Source organism: Lampris incognitus, chromosome 11, assembly GCF_029633865.1.
Source record: "Lampris incognitus isolate fLamInc1 chromosome 11, fLamInc1.hap2, whole genome shotgun sequence".
In the NCBI taxonomy this organism is placed as follows: domain Eukaryota; kingdom Metazoa; phylum Chordata; class Actinopteri; order Lampriformes; family Lampridae; genus Lampris; species Lampris incognitus.
In genome coordinates, this window is record NC_079221.1 from 37,561,962 (window position 1) to 37,583,531 (window position 21,570).

At 42.3% G+C, this 21,570-nt stretch overlaps 1 protein-coding gene across 5 annotated transcripts in view; it reads right to left on the bottom strand.

The window, feature by feature from the left end:
* The window catches only part of LOC130120586 (double-stranded RNA-specific editase 1-like), a 221,361-nt gene that overhangs the window by 136,807 nt on the left and 62,984 nt on the right, over positions 1-21,570 (bottom strand). For all 5 annotated transcript variants that reach the window (XM_056289211.1, XM_056289205.1, XM_056289206.1 and 2 more), the window contains exon 2: positions 12,006-12,104. The gene's annotated coding sequence lies outside the window, so the exon portion shown is untranslated. The remainder of the gene's footprint in view (positions 1-12,005; positions 12,105-21,570) is intronic.

Here is a 21,570-nt window from a genome sequence, read left to right on the forward strand (position 1 = left end):
GTGGGAAGCCGGATGCGGGTATGTGTACTGGTTGCTGCACTAGCGCTTCCTCTGGTTGGTCGGGGAGCCTGTTCGGCAGGGAGGGGGAACTGGGGGGGAATAGCATGATCCTCCCACGTGCTATGTCCCCCTGACGAAACTCCTCACTGTCAGGTGAAAAGAAGCGGCTGGCGACTCCACATGTATTGGAGGAGACGTGGTAGTCTGCAGCCCTCCCCGGATCGGCAGAGGGGGTGGAGCAGCAACCGGGACGGCTCGGAAGAGTGGGGTAATTGACCAAGTGCAACTGGGGAAAAAAAGTGGGGCGGGGGGGGGAATATCACTAAAGCCAGTGCAGTGGAGATGTAACGACAAGAAGTTTGACCCATGCCAGAGAGCAGAAGAGTGGTTCATCTGCAGCAGGGCCAGCAGCAGCACCATCCAGGGAAAGACGGCGACCTCCGGTGTGATTTCGCGGATTCCGCCCAACCCCCCATCATTTTGAATTAGGCTAACGTTAGCCATGACCTTGACTGGTTTGTTAACCGAGCAACAACATCACCTTCCAAAAAAAAAAAAGGTTCTAAAAACACATTAATCTGAACAGCATTCACTTTGACAAACGATGGTTGATATCGGGCTTTGTACTCACCCGTCAACTCTCACCATATGGCAACGCACAGACAGTGGCAGCTAATGGTGGCGTGGGGGCGAGGCCTCAGATTGGTAGAGATGGAGCAAGGCCTCGGGTCGTCTCAGAGCCAAAATAATGGAGAATGTTAGCTAGCAAAGCTATACAAGCACGCTAGCTAAAAACGACCGGGTTGCCACAGTTAACTCTTTGCCACAATTGGTCTCTAGAATTTGTGACAATGGGCCATACAAGTCAAATTGACCTAACTACTGTATGAATATGAATAGCAGGCTTCTATGTCAAATTCAATCAAATTATTTGCTCTCGAAATGCCCCTCCTCCCCCAAACACATGGCATACACCCTCCTATAATGCAAGGTTAGGTTTATTTTGGGATTCAATAACCCAAAATTCAATACAGATTTAGAAAGAGCCATTCCATACTAAGGCGACTATGTTTACCCAGTCAAAACAGCCTGTGTGCTTGACCATAGTTGCAGGAGTGGTGCAGACCATATGGTATCTGCCTGGACATACGGACAACTTGGCTGGAAATAGATCCTCGCCATCTACTATGTCTCATCACTTCCTCTGTGTGTGTGTGTGAGAGAGAGAGAGAGAGAGTGAGAGAGTGTGTGTGTGTGTGTGTGAGAGAGAGAGAGACAGAGCGAGAGAGAGTGTGTGTGTGTGTGTGTGTGTGTGTGTGTGTGTGTGTGTGTGTGTGTGTGTGTGTGTGTGTGTGTGTGTGTGTGTGTATGTTAATATTTCCATCATCTGTATTCCAGACGTCCACCAAGGTGATCTCCTCTTCTCTCCGCTGCGGTGAAGATTCCTCAGCAGTCACCTTCCTTGACTTAAGCTTCAATTTTCACATTTTTCCAGACTACCTGCTGTTTCTGTCAGTACATGTATGGCTGGCTTTCCTTTTAAATCTGGTCTAAAAATACACCTTTTTTAGCATTAAAAACAATGCTAAAAAAAGGTGTATTTTTCTAGCTTTGACCCAGAATTTGCCATTTAATCACTAACCTGTAAACTGCAACGCAACATGTTAACCTTGATTTGACTCTCAACATCGTTTCCATGACCAATGTTATTAAAGAAACCCAATATACATAGAATGACAGCATTTTATACATATCTATATTACTTTTTCTTAAAATTCACGTTCAGTGTCACAGTCAGCAACACATCAAGTCAAATTCCTGCAAACACTAAAACTCACATGGCAAATTAACAAACAATTAAAGAGTCTTTCCATGTGAATATAACAGGATGGTTGTCCAACCAAAATGTCAGACACATGTTGACAGTGTGTCCCTACTATACACAACAGCGTCAGTATGAATAAGCCTAATGAGATCAACAGATTTTCAGAGGAGAGAGGCTCTACATATTCATATGAATGTGAATGTGCTCTTCCTTGTGCCTTAAGGCCTCCAACTATTTCTGCGCTACACATACTCCCACACAGCTAAACAGCTTATCTCAAGACCCTGATGACGGCCATTGTATTTACAGTAATGTATGTAAGCGGTCTTTTGTTTTGCTGAGGTGCTCAGAAATTGGTGGGCAAGTCCCAACACATTGAAAGAAAATGAAATGAGAGGAAATGAAGAATGGGCAGCCCTGACACAATGCCCTCACATTTTAAAAAGTCGATGCTGCTTAACGCAGCTTTGTAAATTACTTCATCTGCTGACTTTTTTTTTTTTGTGGTGTGTAACGTATGTTTGTGTATGTGTGTTAGGGCATCAACTAGTCCCAAAAAGTAGTCGATTAATCGCAGGAGATACGTATTTTTTTTCACCCAATAACAACAGTCAATTCTCATCAGAAAGTCTCAAATACAACCAGTAAAGGGTTAACTAATGTAGGCGGGACCAACCTGGGGGTAGATGAAATAGCAGAGTCCTCGACTGGCTCTGAGAGGCTGTTTACAAATGAGCGGTAATCTGATTGGACTAAACCCCCAGCAAGTTAGTCTGAGCTATAGATACCGTTTGACTACAGTAACAACACGACTGGTTTCTTGCAGGTGTTTCGATTCAACTAGTTACCGTGTTAACTGGTGACTTTCAGCCGAGTGCGTCCGTGGTTGTCATGGTGACGGCAGCTGTTGAAAAAACTAAAAGCCTTAAATAATCTTAAATTGAATGTTCAATACAGTATATATTCATCTGGTCATTTTTTGTTGTAATTATGTACATTAAATAGTGTCGCCAACAAGAAGCATTCACATTTCTTGAAGGTACTTTTAATGTGGGTGAAAACATAGATTAGCAGAGCAGCTAGCATCTAATGACGGATTTGTCATTATAACGTTGCAGGGTAAATGAATGAATATGGGTCACTTTCCACTGAGGACAACGGTACAAAATACAGCTGCGGTTTGTTTCCCACATCATAAGAATAGTTACGAGAGGTGAATGAGTCTTGCTGAGTACAATTTAACTTGCGTAAATGGTTAGCGTAGCTATTAAACACAGATGAGAGTGTATTTAAAACTGATTAAAGTCAAATTAAAGGCTTTTGGGAGGACACTGTGTTCTGTTCGTGCTTTCAACAGCTGCCGTCACTAAAGTCACCAGTTAACACGGTCACTCGTTAAACTGAAACACAGGGATAGTGGGAATCTTTCCTTCTCTAAATACCTTAAAATCTGTTTATTTAACATGGCATAAGGTACAAAATTATGGTTCCAACAACTCTATGTTCAACAACAGCCAAAGTTATGTCCACCTACCCACAGCGCCCCCGGCTGCATATCTGCTGTAGATGCATTGCTACTGCACGGTGCTAGTCTACAAGATGCAGTGTTGACTAGTGGTTTTGATAGTCGACTAGTGGACCATTCTGTGAAACCCTAGTGTGTATGTGTGTGTGGCTGGCTGTGACCCAAGTGCTCCCAAGCAGGCAGACAGAAGGATGACAAGACGTTGGCACTGAAAGGGCAGCAGCTATCTGAGGAGCTTTAGTTGTTCTGTGTTGTTTATTATGAAGAATGTCAGAAGGACAACTACACAAAGTTACAGGTCAGTAGGGGTGGCGCAGCTCACATATTTGTACTGAACATAGTTTGATAGGGGCCTTGGTACGCACGTCTCTGTGTGTGTGTGTGTGTGTGTGTGTGTGTGTGTGAGCATTTAGGATGTGTGTGCAATGTCGGCTTTATTTATGATTTCAGTTTGTGATGATCTCGATGACCTCTTTGGAAGAACAAGCATTTTGTAAACAATAGCCATTTGAAACTATATACTTTTAATGAAAATAAGCTGTTAATTTGTTCAAAATATGCTCCAACTTACTATTGAGTTTTCATTGAAATGTGTGTCAATAAAAATAAAATAAAAATGAGTGTTCAGTGGAGTGCATGGCGTTCTAAGTGGATTATTTTGCAATAAAATGTATCAAGGGATAATTACAGAGTTTAAGATGGGAATAATCATAAGGCTTCTGACAGTAATGGATCATGTGGTTTAAAACATCAATCAAGTCCTAGGGCCTTGTTTTTGTGCTGGCGGAGGTGCAAATGCGGGATGAAAATGTTCTCGCGTGAAACGCTCACTTTGACCACAGGGTCACACAAAGTCAACAAAGAAAGAAAAGAAAGAAAGAAACCCAAACCGTGATTCAAAAAGTTCATTTTGGTTAGCTTTTAGTTATTTTTGGTGCCTTGCGTGAAGGTTTCCAGCATCAAGAAGACCAGAATATGTGCAGCAAAAATGAGTGATATGACCAGGAGTGTTTCTAGGATTTGAAGACATTCGGGGCTTAGACTGGATCTCTGTAGGGGGGTCCGGGGGGGGGTGCTCCCCTGAAAAAAAATTTGATAAAAAAGATCTATTTTGATGCTTTTTATGCACTCTGGCACCTTATTTACATTCAAACTACATGTCTTGTTCATTAAAAAAAAATTGTATTTCAAAAGCAGTTGCTTACTTTTCAGATTAATTATGAATTGTGAAGTTAAAAATATCAAAGAAGGTTGAATCAGTTCATCTGGATACAACATTTATTGACAGATACGTTTCATCACTCAACTAAGTGACATCTTCAGTCTGATGACTTAGCTGAGTGATGAAATGTATCGGTCAATAGACGTTGTGTCCAGATGAACTGATTCAACCTTCTTTGATTTTCTTACCTGGATTATTGAGCATGCATCAAGATGTTAAAAAATATTAATAGTTGTTGGTAATTGGTATTAGTATTAAGCAGAAGCAGAATACCTCAAAACTGGCATCATTAAACATGTATGCTAATCATGCTACAGTAACAGACTAGTGAAAAACAGTTAAATGTATTTGTGTTAACATTAGTTTATTAGAATATTAAATGTCCTTCACTCTGCCACACACACACACACACACACACACTTTTAGATACAGTTCATGCAGTGTAGTGCTGCACTGTTCACCTCTCCACCTTTAATCTGCTGCTGTCTCTTCTCTCTCCATCATCTGCTGTCTGTGTGTCTCTTCTCTCTCTAAATCATCTGCTTTCGACCTGTCTCTTCTCTCTCTCCATCATCTGCTGTCTGTCTGTCTCTTCTCTCTCCATCATCTGCTGTCTGTCTGTCTCTTCTCTCTCTCCATCTCTCTCTCCATCATCTGCTGTCTGTCTGTCTCTTTGTTACTCTCTGCAAAACCATGAAATCAGCTTAAATGAAACTCATCATGAGATATCCTACCTAATGCAACAGCTGTGAAGACAACGGTTCCCTTTAAAATATACTGCTCAAAAAAATAAAGGGAACACCTAAAAACACAATATAGACCTCGATGAATGAAATATTTCAGCTGAAAATCTTTATTTATTAGACAGAGGAATGTGTTTAGAGCAAAATAACCTAAGCATGATCAATGGAAATCAAAATCATTAGCCCATTAAGGTCTGGATTCAGAATCATACTCAAAATCAAAGTGGAAAATGAGAACATAGGCTGATCCAACTTCTGTGGAAATTCTTCAAGACGATTCAAAATGAGGCTCAGTAGTGTATGTGGCCTCCACGTGCCTGTATGCACTCCCTACAACGTCTGGGCATGCTCCTGATGAGACGACGGATGGTGTCCTGAGGGATCTCCTCCCAGACCTGGATCAGGGCATCGGTCAACTCCTGGACAGTCTGTGGTGCGACATCGCGTTGGCGGATGGTACGAGACATGATGTCCCAGAGGTGCTCGATTGGATTCAGGTCTGGGGAACGTGCAGGCCAGTCCATAGCATCAATGCCCTCGGCATACAGGAACTGCTGACACACTCTGGCCACATGAGGACGAGCATTGTCATGCATGAGCAGGAACCCAGGGCCCACTGCACCAGCATATGGTCTGACAATGGGTCTGAGGATCTCATCCCGGTACCTAATGGCAGTCATGGTACCTCTGGCTAGCACGTAGAGGTCTGTGCGGCCCTCCAAGGATATGCCTCCCCAGACCACACTGACCCACCGCCAAACCGGTCATGCTGGAGGATGTTGCAGGCAGCAGAACGTTCTCCACAGCGTCTCCAGACTCTCTCACGTCTGTCACATGTGTTCAGTGTGAACCTGCTCTCATCTGTGAAGAGCACAGGGTGTCAATGGCGAATCTGCCAACCAAGATGTTCTCTGGCAAAGGTCAATCGGGCTGCACGGTGTTGGGCTATGAGCACAGGCCCCAATTGTGGACGTCGGGCCCTCATACCATCCTCATGCATTCTGTTTCTCACTGTTTGAGCAGAAACCTGCACATTAGTGGCCTGTTGAAGGTCGTTTTGTAGGGCTCCGGCAGTGCTCCTCCTGTTCCTCCTTGCACAAAGGACCAGATAGCGGTCCTGCTGCGGGGTTGTTGTCCCCCTGCGGCCCCCTCCACGTCTCCTGGTGTACTGGCCTGTCTCCTGGTACCTCCTCCATGCTCTGGACACTGTGCTGGGAGACACATCAAATCTTCTTGCCACAGCACGCATTGATGTGCCATCCTGGATGAGCTGCACTACCTGAGCAACTTCTGTAGGTTGCAGATACCGCCTCATGCCACCTCTAGTGGTGAGGGCACTAGCAAAATGAAAAACTAACCAAAGATCGGCCAGAAAAGATGAGGGCAGGCAAATGGTCTGTGGCCACCACCTGCAAATCCATTCCTTTTATAGGGGTTGTCTTGCAAATTGTCTAATTTCGACCTGGTGGAAATTAGACAATTTACCAACAGGTGAAATTGAGTCACAAATCAGTGTTGCTTCCTAACTGGACAGGTTGATATCTCAAAAGTGTGATTGACTTGGAGCTACATTGTATTGCTTATGTGTTCCCTTTATTTTTTTGAGCAGTGTAGTACCAAGTACTGTATTTTGCTGAATGGTTAAGAGTTTAATTTCACTACAATACAGCCAACCCATTATTAACCTTCATTTTTTAATCAATTTTTACTGTTCATTTAGTGTCCATTTACTGTCCATACAATGGTTAAGTTTTGTTTGTTCCTATAGTAAGATGAATGAGTCCTTACCGTTTTAGTTCGTTTTATGCAAATTTGATTTATTTATGAGAAAAACCCTGCTAAAAGACAATAGAAGTATGTTGTGGGATCAGATGAGCATGGCCCGCTAGCTAAACAACAGCACCTACTCTCATGATGAAGAGAATGTCCAATTCTTATCATAAATCAACCGGCAATTTCAAACGTTACTGAAAAGTTACTACATAAGCTACACTCTACCCTTCCTTCTCCTTTGGAAAAATCCAAAAAAGACTTGAGTTTTTTTCTTCTGTATGCTGTGTCATTTCTCCTCTACTGGTCTCTTTCCACTGTAACTTGAGTCACTCAGCGCTGACCCTCCCACACCTCCAACACACACACACACACACACACACACACACACACACACACACACACACACACACACACACACACACACACACACACACACACAGTTAGTTTAGAGACCTGTGTTTATTCTGTGATGTGACGAAGACTATAGCACATTCACACACATTATGTTTTTTTTTTTCGAGCTTCACACAGGCTTCCATTTAAAATCATATCCGGGGCTACACTCAACACGTTTGGCAAAACAACCTGGCGATGCTGACAGACAGGACGAACAAAGGGGCGCCTGAGGCACGATGCGAAAACGTTGCCTCTGCACAGGTCACCGCAAACTGCGAAACGTGTCGTTCCCAGAATGAAGCAGCAATTTCAGATGACTTCCGTCTGTCACAGACAGTAAGGACAAAAGTACAAGCTGCATGCAAGCTGTGATGCTAAAAGCATCCGGCTGTGTGTCTACCCTGATACTTAATGAACAGTCAACCATCACAGCTGAATACTCGGAGGATTCATCTCCACATTCCTTTGCCCCCCAAAAAAAACTTGTCCAAATGATGTGTTTTAAAATAGTTGTAAAAATGACAAAACGTCCATCATCTCCAGGATCATACAACTCATTATCTTGTTGTGTAATCAACAATACTGAAATCTGAGAGAAAAATCCAATCGATCAAGCAAACGTCATTTGGAGCATGACAACACAAAGCGGTGAGCTTCACATAAGGAAACGTCACGGCGAGCAGGGAGGACAGCTGCTCTTGATGCGTTAGGGACCCGTGCCTGATAAAAGACACCGGTGCTGTAATGAAACTCTCTCTTTGAAACACCAGCCGTTACCGTACACCAGGGTTATTTTGCACAAGTGGAAGAGGATAACCTCTGTTTTACCCCAGACGTGAACCCTCCCGATGGCGGATGAGAGCTGGTGTTATGCCGTTAAGCCTTGACAGTCATTTTCACCTCAGTGCTTAGTCTGCTGTGAAAACCACAGCATCTGCAAACGCCATCCGACGCACTCATTGATTCGGTGATTTTTGCACAAACTCGGCATTCTTGCGAACGAAAGTGTCAGTTCTACACTGGCAGGCAAACTCGTCGATTTACTGGCTTAAGATATTTTCGGTTAATGAGTAAGGAAATGCTTGGATCGTAAAGACTGAATTGAATCTTGCACATCTCAAAGCCATTTGATGGTGATTTGGTAAGAACGCGCCAACCCAGTGCCAGGTCTTGTTGATGAATCTTATCAAAAAGGAAATCAATCTCCTTTTTTCTTAGACCTTTGATATAAATTCAGAATACATAGAATAGAATACACTTCATTTGTCATTGTACATACAATGAAATTCATTCTCTGCATTTAACCCATCCTAGCTGTGCAGCTCGGAGCAGTGGGCTGCCGCTGTGCAGCACCCAGGGGACCAACTCTAGTTCTTCTTTCCATTGCCTTGCTCAGGGGCACAGACAGGAGTATTAACCCTAACATGCATGTCTTTTTGATGGTGGGAGGAAACCGGAGCACCCAGAGGAAACCCACGAAGACATGGGGAGAACATGCAAACTCCACACAGAAAGGACTTAGGACGGCCTGCGGTTTGAACCCAGGACCTTCTTGCTGTGAGGCAACAGTGCTAACCACTGGGACAACTGTACCGCCCAAAAATATAGGGGCTGTAATTGTAAGTGAGGGCAGCTATATAAATAAACTTGAAATTTACAAGGTAAGAAAATCAACCCCCATTTTTTTTACAGTCTGACAAAATGTACAATCAGGACGTAGACATCAATTTTCCTGGTGACAAAAAGATAAAGACACCATAATGCTCCATTTCTCCTCCTTGTAGTCACCGCTCAAGGCCAAGACAACAGTATTAATTCATCACTGGGCTCTCATAGACTAATTAAAACACGTTACTGGGGCAGAGGTCTTTCATAGGTTCGCCCATGTCTCCTGTCACCCTTTGGACAGGGGTCAGAGGGCGTTGTAATAGCCTGGCTCTTAGTCTGGAAGACACCAACAAGACATTACAGCCTTAATGAGGTGAGGGCTGCTGTGTCAGCATTTTGGCAGGGTCCTCTTTCAGTTTCTCTTGAAAATAAAAAAAAAAGACAAAAAAACTACATTGATTCCCTAAAACATTTAAATTGCTAACTCACAATAAAGAATACCTGAATGATTATTCAAGAATGAATGAATAAATCAATCAATCAATCAATCAATCAATCAATCAATCCATCCAATCTCCACAGGGTTTGTTTAATCTTTTAATCTCAGTTCTGGGGAGGGGGGGGGGGACTGACCAAATAGAAGTCGTCAACATCTTATCAGTATCACTTCTTTACTGTAATGTGATTACATCACGGTTACATGATGCTTATTATCTCAGTTGTGTGTTTCAACCACCTGGCAGTTTCTATGTTTACAAAGAGCCAACTGAGTCTCTCCCATTCAAAAGTTAAACAAAATCAGAGATGAAAAGTAGTAGTTTCAGAGGATCAGATGGGAGGGAGAAAAATGACAAAATAGAGAAAATTGCAGTCAATAATCCAGACTTGATGCAAACTTGAAACTAATATCATCCTTTCAAACTAACAAATTATAAAATCGCTGATGCACAGAAATAATAAAATGCAAGGAATAATGTTTCATTGCTTTGATCTTGCAATGCTACCCCTCATTTCTATTTCTCTTTTCCTTTTTCTGTTTAATTCCAGCTGTAATATATTGTATTTTCTGTTGCATCTTTTATGCACACTTCTTTTCACTTCTTCCCCTATTCTGTTTTTTTTTTTTAATTTTTTATTGGTTTTGAAAATGTCTTTTCTCAGGTTAGGGATTCTCAGTTTCAGACAAAGCACCTTGTTCATACAGCCATTGTTTCGAAAAGTGTTGTAGAAATGCAGTTATTATTTCATCATTATCAAGCAGGCTTGATGTCTTTCCAGCCAAGTTATTAATGCAACCCAAACTATCTTTAGATTTCAACACGCCAAAACAAAATCACTCTTCACCTTAAAATGTACTTGGCGAATAAACAAGTGGTATATTTCAGGGTCTAAAAGTGACAGTGTGGATGATGGGTTGATGATGATAGATGATCTGTCACAAAAAATTTCATGCATCGGTGGCGTAACACAGCTGGCATGACAGCTGATGGCTAATTGAGCATGTCGACTGCCAAAATGCTTTCGCGCTCAGAATAGCGGGCGGAGGAGAGTGAAATTAGAGTGATAAAACACACTCGCTCCAAAAACCGATCAAGGAAGGAGGATGCAAGGAAAGGAAGAAAGGATACAAGGAAGGAAGGAGGACGCAAGGAAAGGAAGGAGGATGCAAGGAAAGGAGGAAGGAAGAAAGAAAGGATGGAAGGAAGGAGGATGCAAGGAAAGGAAGGAAGGAAAGAAGAAAGAAAGAAAGGATGGAAGGAAGGAGGATGCAAGGAAAGGAAGGAAGGAAAGGAGGGAAGAAAGGAAGAAAGAAAGCAAGGAAGGACAGAAGGAAGAGGATGCAAGGATAGGAAGGAAGGAAGGAAGGAAGGAGGATGCAAGGAAAGGAAAAAATGGTCTCTAAATCCTTTTGTTTTGATCAACAATTTATTTTCTTTTATTTCCTTCAATTAATCCCTCAGCTGTCTATTCTCCTACATCTCCCTTTTGTCTCTTTTACTCTTCCATCTTAATTTGCCCTCATCTCCATTTTATTACACAGAATTAAATCACAAAGACTCTAAAGAGCTTTTACTCCTGATCTTGTCTGTTTGTTTATTTTTATTTCCTCCTCTCCTTTTATCATTTATACTAGTTCGTTATCTATAAGGGGCCTGACTCATACGTGCTATAGTCTTACAGAGACAAGCTTTTTTTTTCTTTTTCTTTTTTTTAATAGTAGTCAGGCACCAGCTCCGTCCCGGAGTTTGTGTGGGTCACACAGGCTTAGCGGGCTGGCTCGGATAACCTTATCGCCTTTCCTCTTTTTCTCTCCAGCCTTCAGAAGGGGCGTCCACAGGCGCTCTCCCTTATTGGGTGTCGTGGGTCACACGTCCCTCAGCGAGAGTCAACCTGGAGTGTGGCTCAGCCCTTCTGTCAGTTTTACAAGACTGCGGACCGGTTTAGGGCTCAACCAGGCCCAGGCTTTTATCTACAAGCTTATTATCCTTCAGGCTGGAGAATACTGTATCCGGGTGTATTATTACACCCGGATACTATACCGTATCTGTCCCCGTTTACCTTAACAGGCGCCTAACTCACCTGAGCTAGGTCTTGGTGGACACGGTATCAAACGTTTCTTACTGTTTCTTATACTGTACTGTGCGCTGAGACACTGTATTTTGCAAACGATGCCGTATATCCCTATATACTGTTAAACAAAATACTGTACCATGCCCCGTCCCTATCTTTTCTAAGATCGACGCTTCACTCTCAACAAATGTTAAACCTCCACGCAGAAGGACCCTTGTCTCCTTAATTTGTTTGTTGAATTTTGGTAAGTTTTTAGAAGCAGCTCTTACCGGCGCAGATAATGGGAATCTCAGCACTCATCTCCTCACAGAGATATTTATAATAAAGCAAAACACTGCTTACCTTTTAGTGGCCACTTTTCTTTGAAGACTTCAGAGCCGGGCCCACCGTGCGTCGAGGCAGCTTGCTTTTTCCAATCCCACTCGTGACGCCAAGTTTTCTCTGTGGTGGACAATGATACAGAGAAATTGCACAACAGTCAATGAGACGAGGATCCTTCAAAATAAGACTTTTATGGACGTATCCAAACGCGTTGAATCAAGTCCAACTGGACTTGGTATATATCCGTGAAGACATTTCGCCTCTCATCCAAGAGGCTTCCTCAGTTCGTGCCTTTCTGACTAGACAAAGCTAGTCTGACTGGCTGGTGATGAGACTCAGAATTTATCCTCTTGGAGTCGTTGTCAGAACTATAGAAGTCCAAGGCTCTTTGTGTTCCGATGTTTACCAATATTTACCGTCCTTTCATCTCTACCCAGGAGACTCAAGAAGCCAAGCCTCCAAGAACAACAGTCGGTCACCAACAGCTCCAACGACTCTCATGACCACTAAATAATGAAGTCGAAACTAACACCCCCAACGACCGTCGCTGCTAAACAAATGCAAATCAATAGCTCCGATAACGACGGGTGCGGCCAAACATCGGTACACAAAAGAGCCACTCATATCTATGGCTCTGTTAGCGACGGGCGTTGGTAAACATCGGGACACAAAGAGCCATGGACATCTATAGCTCTGACAACGACTCCAAGAGGATAAATTCTGAGTCTCATCACCAGCCAGTCAGACTAGCTTGGTCTAGTCAGAAAGGCACGAACTGAGGAAGCCTCTTCGATGAGAGGCGAAACGTCTTCACGGATATACAGTGCTGCTTGAAAGTTTGTGAACCCTCCAGACATGGTCACTGTTTTTGTAAAAAAACATTAAAATAAGCTTATTACACATACATCCAAATCCCAGTTTGTAAAGCACACCTTCCAAATAATGGACACACACACAAAAAGAGATATATTTTCATTATTTAATTCAACAAAGGTGGTTTATTTCACAAAAACTGAAAATTTAACATGTGCAAAAGTATGTGAACCCTTGTATTAGTAGCTTGTGGCTCCTCCTTTTGCAGCTATTACTTCAACCAAACGTCTTCTGTAACCACTAACCAGTCTCTCACATCTGCTTATTGGGATTTTTGCCCAATCCTCCTTGCAGAATTCAGCCAGTTGAGAGAGGTTGGAGGGACATCTGGTATGTACCAACTTCTTCAGGTCTCGCCACAACATTTCAGCTGGATTAAGGTCCGGACTTTGACTGGGCGAATCCAGAGTACGAATCCTCTTTCTCTGAAGCCATGCCTTTGTAGTTTTGCTGGAATGCTTTGGGTCATTGTCTTGTTGCATAATCCATTTTCGTCCCAGCTTCAACTCCCTGACTGATAGCAGGAGATTGTGGTCAAGAATTTGTTGATATGCCAGAGAATTCATGGTTCCTTGGATAATATGGAGTCGTCCAGGTCCAGAAGCAGAAAAGCAGCCCCAGACCTTCACATTTCCACCACCATGCTTCACTGTTGGGAGGAGGTTCTTTTCTTCATATGCAGTGTTGGCTTTTCTCCAAACATGTTGGTTTTGATTGTGACCAAATAATTCTATTTTGGACTCGTCTGTCCAGAGAATGGACTTCCAGAAGGCCTCTGGTTTGTCCAAGTGCTCTCTGGCAAAGTTGAAAGGGGCAGCTTTGTTCTTTTTTGAGACCAGAGGCTTCCTTCTAGCAACCCTCCCATGAATGTCATGGCTATTCAATTTCCGTCTGATTGTAGACGCATGCACGTTTGTCCCAGATGCTATCAGAAAGGTCTGCAACTCTCTAGAGGTGATGTGTGGGTTGGCCTTTACCTGATTTATTATTTTTCTGGTGCTTCTGGGTGATAGTTTTGATGGGCGTCCACTTCTAGGCAGAGTTGCGGTCATGTTGAAGGCCCTACATTTGTAAATTATTTGTCTTACAGTGGATGGATGGAGCTGGAATCTTTTGGAGATGGTCTTATAGCCCTCCCCAGACTGATGGGCTATCACTACACTCTTCTTCATGTCCTCGGATATCACCTTTGCTCTCGGCATTGTTGATTTGTATGGGACCACAGTGGTTTGGTTGGTTTCCTCTGTCTTTTAATTAGTGCAGGCCAAACCCTTTCCCAAGGATGTCTCATTTCATTGGTCTGCTTAAATGATTAATTAAGCACCCAAATGTGTTTCACCTCAGTCTGTTACATGCTTGACTTAACCAATACAGCTGGGGGTTAACTTACTTTTGCACATACACTAATTCCATGTTTCATGTAGTTTTTGGGCTACTTAAACAAGTCCCACTAAACAAGTACATGCAATTGATAAACATATATCTGACATTTCATACATAAAAACTGGTGATGATAAAATAAGAAAATCATGGTAAAACAACAGAAAAATCTAAACTGCTCAAGGGGTTCACATACTTTCAAGCAGCACTGTATACCAAGTCCAGCTGCACTTGATTCAACTCCTTTGGATAACCATGACTTGGATGAATGAGAACATTCACAGACATGTTTTATTGACGTATCAACAAAGTCCGAGTGGGTCTGCAACCGGAGTTCAACGAAAGCCTTTCCCTCTTTATACCATTTACAAATCTAGTGAACAACCTACTTGTGTTAATCTACATCCTGCTTTTAATCAGGGACCTTGTTGATCAGGACATATTGGTGGAGCAGGCGCCTTTCTATCGACGCAAGGATGATGTAAGGATGTCTTCAGTCATTCCCCTTTGACAGTCTAATGGTCGTCTTAATATTCTAACAATAATAATAATAATAATAATGGTTACACTTTTATATAATGGAACCTCACTTATCCTACCTTTGGACATAAACAAGTTTATCGTCTAATAACTTTTTGTCCTTGTTATGTAGCCTTGTGCTTCTTGCCACAATTGCTTGTCACTCTAATCACATGAAATGACAGATACACACATGCGCCCTTATGTAATACCATAGAAAGAAAAAACGAAGGAAAGGAAAGGAAGGAAGGGAAGGAGGATGCAAGGAAAGGAAGGAAGGGGAAGGTCTGTGCAGTGACTACAGGGTTGCCAGTTCAAATCCACCAGAACCAGTGGAGAAACTGGGATGGTGTGGGCCGGGGCAGTAGGGTAGATGAGTAGGGTTGCACCGGGCGATACTATATGAACATGAAAGAGGCCGGCGCTCAGCAGGCAAATTTAAAATCATCACATTTAAAAGATTTTTTTTTATAAACAGCCAGTAAAGAAGCCCTCCTTCCTCTGAAACAGCCTTTTTTTAATCAAAGGTCCCTTATGTTATTAATGCAGCACTGACAGCAGCTGAGAAGTTAAATGAAATTTGATTATTTCTAACCAACTTAAAATTCATAATCAAATATGAGACGTGGGCTGCAAGGCCTTGCGCCATACTAAAGAAAAACACCGGCATCGTGCAGGGATGGGTTTCTCTTACGCATTCATTTCATGGCTGTGAGGACGTACAAGAAAGACCGGGCAAATAAGACTGTTTAACAGCTTCACTGTGCAATGTGGGGTTTGTGTGTGTGTGTGTGTGTGTGTGTGTGTGTGTGTGTGCGTGTGACTAGGAGAGAGAGTGGGAAAGCAGGAATATGTAGCCATGACGAAACCGACAAATTATTTCTTCTTCCTCCTTTTCCTCTCTTCACGCCCCCCCTCCTCCCCCGTTTTGTCGCCTGCTCATAAATAACCTCTTTTGACACCTCCGTTGACAGTCTTGTGCCTTGCTGCTAAAGCTCGCTGCTGCAACAGAAACCTTAGATTCTCACCTTCGCTCCAAGCACAGAGCTCACGCCACTTTGATGAAGGGCTCAAGGGCCGGGAAACACTTACCAAATAACATGGGAGCCCACTTCTAGGCATTTTATAGTTGCAACACAAGAACATGGGAAAGTTTGTTTTAGTCTTTCTTAATCCTGTGTTTGTCCTGGGAGCGGTTGCTGAGGGTCTGCTGTTTTCCAGCATCGCTCTGCGTCATAGTCGCTGTTGTACTTCACGACAGAGATATGGTCAAATTTGCTTTCCTTCCTTCTCTGCTTCGCTTATTGAGAGCTCCACACAGATACTGTTAGCATGTTCACACCTGGGAGCGGTGCGGCAACGGCTTGAGCAGTTGAGTGTTGCATGATTTGCAAAGGGGCACCTTTAGCAATTTCAGATGTGAGAGAGCATTACTCATTCACATCACTCGCCCGGATTTTCCAGATTTGTCCCGGTGCTTAAACCTAGCGAGCCTCTGGCCACAAACCCACTTCTTATACTGCAAGGCTGGTATTACTGCCATGTAGGGTATCGGCCAAGGTAACCAGCCCCTGATGTAAAACAGAACGGGATACGTAGGACAGGACACGAAGGACAAACCAGAACAGAATGGAACAAAATACGGTGGAGGTGGAGGGAAGAGAAATGAAAGCGGAGAAAAGAGAGGAGAAACAAAGCGAAGCAAAACAAACGAAAAAGAGGAGATGAAATGAGACGAAAGAGAGCAAAGAGGTGAAATATTTTGCACACAGTATAGTGCAAAACAACAAACTTTGCATGAATGAGTAAACTGCATTAAATAATAAACACAGGGGCTAAACGAGGAAACCACGCTTGTGACCAGATAGAGTGCAATAAGCTGAACTCGTAGGTGGATCTACTGTATTATCCAGAGATAGTTTGCCTCTGCAGCGTTTTCAGCTCATTCCTCATGTTACCTTGACGTGTATTTAGGGCTCAGCATCAATGGTGGAGGAGATGAGCTTTGACATGCAATACCTGATGAAAGCAGCCTGGATTTTCTGGGGATAAATAACGAGGATGTCGTGATTCACTTTCACAATATCATACCTCCCAGGGCAACACTTGACAAGACAAGGGGGTCAAACAGACAGGAATAAACCCTCCTCCCTCGTCTAGTGATACAGGGAAAGATCAAATAAAAGGGAAACTGCTGAATATAGAGAATTCTGCTCGCACACATACTGGGTTTGTATAGCAGGAGGCCTCAAAATGCAGTCGACCTGCAAAGAGAGCCTTCACTATATGCTGATTTCCAACACGGAAAAAAAAAGTGATCACTTTACATAACAAATACAAGTTTTCCCTTGTATTTATGTATATTTCTATGCATTGTGTTTTCATCTGTTTTTACTGTATTTTTAAAGAGACTTGAGTGTGCTTTGGTCTGTGGTGAATATAGCAGTCGATGATATAACCTGTTCTTTGTAATAAAGGACATCTTAAAAGATGGATTGAAAATGGGTCAAAGGTTACACAAGATGCATCTTTAAAGGTTTCAGGACTAAATGAGAGACTTTCCATACTTGTACGTGCACCATCTTAAACATTTCAAGACCTAGAAATTATTAAATTTATTCATTAGCTTTCCAGACTAGACAGACAGACAAACAGAGATAGATAGATAGACAGATAGACACACAGACAGACAGATAGATAGATAGATAGATAGATAGATAGATAGATAGATAGATAGATAGATAGATAGATAGATAGACACACACAAATACATTGAAACACACTGATTCTAACATACACCCACAAACACAATATTTGAGGGTGTTTCGCCCCCAGGATTTACCCCATACTATAGTTCATGAGACAGAGCCACTCATTAGCAACGCGCTAAAGGGGCAGTGGCATTAGAGGAGGTTTGCTCACATTTGGCCAGCTCTAACATAAACATCGCAATAGACCCCAGGCTTCATTCAAAGCATCAGAAGTGTGTGTGTGTGTGTGTGTGTGTGTGTGTGTATTGGAAAAATGAAAATGGACATGGGATTGGACCGAGTCATAGTCCTGATAACAATCATTACCAAAGACATGGATATTTGCCAACTGAAACGCACACAAAAATAATATATCAAAGATGTAGTTATTTGCGTTTGCATCAACCAACCTTCAGTGACCACACTAACACTTGACATGTGAATGCCAAATGTCAAACATCACCTGGAGGAAAATCCCAATACTTGTGTGCAGAATGAGTGCCCCACACTAGAATATTACTGACCTATAAGCACTGCCTGGGGTCTGTGATAAGTCACCCACCATCCAGAAACAGACCCCACAGAGGCGTCCAGTTTTCTCTCGAGTCACATGACATGGGAAGGTTTGTATGCACACCCAAAAGTGGAACCCAATGCTAAACACAAAAGGCGAGGCAACAGCTGTCTCTGACAGGCTATTTCAATTTTGAACTGACATCTAGCTATACAGACAGGACAAAGTATAGAGAAAATATCACAAGGTGTACCCGATAAACAGTGATGGAAACTGAATTCTTCAGAGTTCTCCAGCAGCCGTTCTGTTTTTGTTTTGTTTTTTTTTTAAATCTTTTTATTGACATAATCCTCCACACATGGGCATTGTTTTATCAATCAAAATCAGTTAATGGAAACACCTTGCAGATATCATATATAGATGTATGTATAGATGTGTATATATGTAGAGAGAGAGAGAGAGAGAGAGAGAGAGAGAGAGAGAGAGAGAGAGAGAGAGAGAGAGAGAGAGAATCATCATTTTTGAATTACAAAGTGACATGCACACTTGGCACTGAGGCACAATAGTATTTAAGTGGACAGCTATACCTATGTTCATGTGTTTTGACAATCATGCTAAGTTAGTCAATATCATTGATACCAGTAGTCTAGCTACACATGCTAGTAGATTAGCTGCCAACTAGACCAGTGTTGAGATGAACCCAGCAGGATTCCACCCCCCTTCATATAAATTTGCATTAAGAATCTCTACCACTGTGTAGGCTGACATCGTTTTCCTCATTTCGATTTATAGTCCCTCATTTCAGTACGCTGTTCACTATTTCAATGAAATTAAACTTTTCAGAAGGACTCGGCTCATTTGGATGCCGCCTTATGCTACACTACAGGACAGTTAATCAAGATACTGTAGGTAAAAACTACTGATGTGGTTGTGTAGGAAAAACAACAACAAAGCATCAGAGTGCTGAAATTATGTTTGACTACTAACCTGACAAACGAACATCTGAATATTTGGATATTCTAGGCCAGCCCTATATTGCATGTCTCACTCTGCATCTATTGACTTAAAATTAAAGTACTGACCTTTTCTCAACTGCCAAAATTACAGATTCTTCAACCTTGCCGCAGCTAGATGCGATGTGGATAAGATGCATTGTTTCCATGACACTACATCTGAATGCAGAGTTTCAGGATGATACTGTCTTGATCAGAGTACGTACATTACGCTTCATAACGTAAAAAAAAAAAGCCCTTTGTAGCATGCTACATGCTAGGTGAAGACCACAGACGGGTTCAGTTAGCCAACTTCCTTTCTGGCCTGCGGACGGGGTGGGTGGTGGTGGTAGGGGGGGGGGGTCTCTCTTCCTGCTCTGGCCCCACATATAAACACACAGCCAGCCAGCCAGGGTCGTGACCCATATCGAATGAAAAACACACCAATCAGATCTGAAGCTGTGTTCAATCTATCCATGTGTCAGAGCTGAAATGACTTCCACCTCACAACTAGCAACGCCAAGGTCACCAAGATGATAATGTATTCAGGGCAAGTCAGTGTGGGAGTGCTTTAAGAAAAACAAATAAATCACCAAGTCTGTCTCGTGTCACTGTACATCTCCATTGCTTACTTGTGTTTTACGGACAAACATCAAACTCAGGATGACTTCAATGCTGGAGCGGGTTTAGTTTGCCAAATTGGTTCTTACAAACGTCCAATGCTGAAACTTCAAGCATCGTCTATTGCCTTATCAGTAGGAATCACATCGACGCTGAAGTGTCTTAACAATAATACTAGATGTGTGAAAATGTCAGTTTAATGAGGGTACCACACTAATTTCCATGTGTGAAGTGAGAGCTAGGAATGTCCCAGACAAAAAAATTATTCCCACATTCAGCAACTGAAATCAATTGAAATTTTGATTTTGGACTGATCGGTTAATTTCTTTCCATTCGTTGGGATCAGATAATCTAATGAAAACCTTCAAGATCTTAAAGAAAGCTGAAAGATGGAAAAAAAATGGAAAAAGAAAAAAGGGGAATATCTCTTTTTCTTTCACCACAGTTATCGGAAACAGTGAGATAAATAGCAAACCTACGAGATGTTCAGGAAAAGAGTGGTGCGCAGCCGGCTGTGAAAAACAAAACACTTGCGTAATGCATTCAAGCCCGTTCACTAATTAGGATCTCTCTCTCTCTCTTTCTCTCTCTCTCTCAACATTATGTACGCTTGAATTTCAGGGCAAATCAAACTGAGCGTGCCTAGTGCCTACTGTATGAATGTATGCGTTAACTTCATTTAGTATGTGCATGAGATTACTGATTTATGAACAGACATTCTTACCCGAGCGTCTGCTTTTGTAAGTAAGAACTCGCCACTCTATAGCAACCTCAGTGTGACACCCCACACACACACACGAGTCAGACAGGAGAGGCATATAATAAGTGGTGATGCACCGTCACCCTTATTCGTCAAAAATCTTCCCACAAATACAGCTTCGAGTGTGTGCGAAATGATGACAACCAGGACTCACACAGACTGGAGGGGAGAATGGTTGACAAACACAATAGTCTGGTACATATTTCAGAAATTAGGAGGCAGTGACATTGTGATTGTGTTTAATTGGTTGGTGGGGTTTTCGTTCGGTGCTGCGGGGCAAAACTGCCAGTGACCATTCTACACATACAGGTTTGTGAACGTGAAACCAAAGAGCAAACTTCTAGTTTTAAAGTAGGTGTATAATCCATCCTGGGTTGAAATCAGCAAGAGCTAGTGACATTTTTGAAACGTGCTGCAAAGTAATCTGCAGTAAACAAGTCATGTGTAGCACAGACATGCGCATGCTGAAAGCTTCTCTAAGCAATTTCTTCACATACTGGCAGAGACTGGTGGAGATGGAACTAAAAAGCAACATGGAAGGCTAGCACTGACAGCTTTCATTCACATTTTCTATCCAATAACAAGCTAGCTGCTAACCTACTGTGGCCAACTAACAACAGCGGGCCAAAACGATATATTCATTGTAATATGATGTTAATGTTACATGACAGTTATGCTAGTTTATCAAAAATATCCCAAGTTACAATTTGTTAAATGTCACAAGTTAGTCATTTAGCCATTATGATGTTGTTAATTCAACATTTAAATAAACCACTGATTTATAAAACCCACCATTAACCTTAAGTTCATCCACAATTCACATTTGTGGCCAAAAGCAAGGGTTGAATATCAAACAGGATGCTGTGGCACCTTTAATGCCAATTCTTTTGTTTTTCTATCTACAAACTATGAATCTTTAAAGAGGCCATTTGAACCTATATAAGCACAATTTTCACCGGTCATGATTACGTTATTACTTACGCTATAAAATCGCTGCTGCACAGGTCGTCAATTTTGTTTACAGCTGTCAAATAAGCAAGTACCAGGAAATATTCAAAAGGTGTGTGGTAATGTGGCAATGTGTAATATTTCAGTTTTTCTGAAGCGTAACATAAGCAGAAAATATCAGCGGTTGTTGAATGACGCTGACTGAAACAATGTAAATGACTCCCCCCCC